Here is a 2,226-nt window from a genome sequence, read left to right on the forward strand (position 1 = left end):
GTAATGATTTCACAGGCAAGCATTTTTTGCTACAGGGAATAACAAAGAGTGCTTGTGTGCTGTCTGAGGGGTGAACATGAAGAAGAGAAGGTGGAACCAACCCAATGGACCAGACTTATTTTTAAACCCTGTGAAATACATCATTTCAAATATTTAAAGGAAAATAATGCACTTTAGAAAAATAGAAGGAATAAATAACCAAGTTACAGTTATAGAACACCAGATCTGTTTATCAGCATTAAGGAATGGGTTGTTTTAATTATGTTTAATTAAACTCCTTTAATTATGATTTCCAGAAAAAATAATGCCATATTTTTTGACAGCATTATATGCTTTGAAATATGGATGGTAAAAACTGATTCCTAAATATACTTTAGTTAACAATTTTCCCTTTTATTTCAACCAGCAGTTTGTTCAGATTGTTTTATTTTTCACATCCTTGCAATGAAATTGGCCATATTATATATCTTTAAGAACTTCAAAGAACTTCGAGGAAGATACAGCTAAGTGTGAATCTTCCTCTGGCACTTACGAGTGAGGTATTTTGGATAAAACATATAAATAGACCCAAAGTTTAGTTTCTTTTCTAAACTGGGAATTAAAATTAGCTTAGAGTGATTAACTACTTCAACACTCTGACTTGCTCCTATGAACTACCAAAATATTAGCTATTGTTACTACTAGCAGCATTATTACATAATTATGTTTATCATTATTAGTATTACAATTAGCCATACAAGCATTGTCATAGTTATTTTGTTAACTACATGTATCATTTTTCTAAAGTCTAATTTACACTTGTAGACTCCAAAGTGTCACTTGGTTTCCTTGCCCATGTGTCCTGCCTGAAGGAGCAGCAAGTTGGAGAAAATAAAACTCCATTAAGGGAAGTGACCACAAGGCTATTCCACAGCTGTTCCATATGACGCCAACACGTCAGTGGGCAACATTCTGTATTCAGTTCGGACTTACCCACTGGGGTGGTGGCTCATTAGGGGCAGATTGAGTTTGCATGTCTGATGTAACACCTTGGTGATCAGGAAGGCATTTCAGATCCAACTGGCATCACCTAGCAGCACCAATACCAATGAAACAACCACTTGCCTTCCTATATACCAACAATTACATGGGGAATCAGTTAAAAATAATACTTCATCTGTAAGCCTACTGAGGAACACTTTGTAATCTTTCATTAGATCAATATTCAAGAGTGTGAACATTCAACACTGCAGTTAAGTGAAAGATTCCTAGTTTAGTCCTATTAACTGCCCAGGATACTGCTAGAGCTTATGGGATTTCTGCAAATGATTTGAACAGGCTTTTGATTTCTCTGAATAATAACACACTCGGGACATATATAGGACAAGTAGAATTTGGAGACATATATGGCAATGCTACAAGGTGGAAGTAATTTAGAAAAATTTCCTAAGGTTTTGGCTAAATTACTTGAACTAATTGGTAATCTCTTTCCTGAAATGTCAAATAGCTGTGACATGTTGAAATGAAATGCTTGGTTTTAACCACTTGGAAGTGAAGCTCCAGGACTCCAGCATCTGCTCCTGGGCCAAGACTGTGACTAATGCCTGCTGTTAGTTTTTCTGGGAAAGGGTGGCACTCTTGGGGCATCTTTTCTTAGTAATTAAAGACTGTCTTTAAACTCACTGTCCATGGAGGGGAATTTTCCTTCCAAGTCTTTTTTAAGTCTTTTTAAGTCCTTTCAAGACCTTCTACTCGGAGAAAACATCTATTTTATAATCATTACATGGCATAGAAGACAATTATTCTATAGTCCCAGCACTTGCACCTAATACAGAAAATAATCACTCAAAAAGTGAAGGGTCAGATGCTTTTGTTTTTAAGTTTAAGAAATATTCTGCAGGTTCATGAACTGCTCAATTGTAATGGTAACTGATGTAAAAATGTAAGCTCACTCAAGACACTCTGACAACAGCTTGAACTTACACATTTCTTTTCATCCTTAATGACCTTTTTTAAATTCAGGTACAACGGACAGATCTTAGGATGCCTCTACCAGCCCAGCCATGTTGAGCAATGTCACATGGCAAGGAACTGCCGGTAACTTTTAGAAGCTGAGGGTTAGCATCTGGCCAAGAGTCAGCAAACACTGAAGCTCTTAGTTCAACCATAAGGAACTGAAGGCTGACCCTTCCATAGTATCCACGTGGGAACACAGCCCTGGCTGATACTTTGCAACCATAAAAAACT

General features: G+C 36.8%; 1 long non-coding RNA gene across 1 annotated transcript in view; it reads left to right on the top strand.

Moving 5' to 3' along the window:
* LOC140843995 (uncharacterized) overlaps positions 1-2,226 on the top strand; it is a 36,564-nt gene extending 34,338 nt beyond the window's left edge. The window contains exon 4 of the long non-coding RNA XR_012122007.1: positions 2,002-2,226. This is a non-coding gene — a long non-coding RNA (uncharacterized lncRNA). The remainder of the gene's footprint in view (positions 1-2,001) is intronic.

This window comes from Manis javanica, chromosome 10, assembly GCF_040802235.1.
Source record: "Manis javanica isolate MJ-LG chromosome 10, MJ_LKY, whole genome shotgun sequence".
Taxonomy (NCBI): Eukaryota; Metazoa; Chordata; class Mammalia; order Pholidota; family Manidae; genus Manis; species Manis javanica.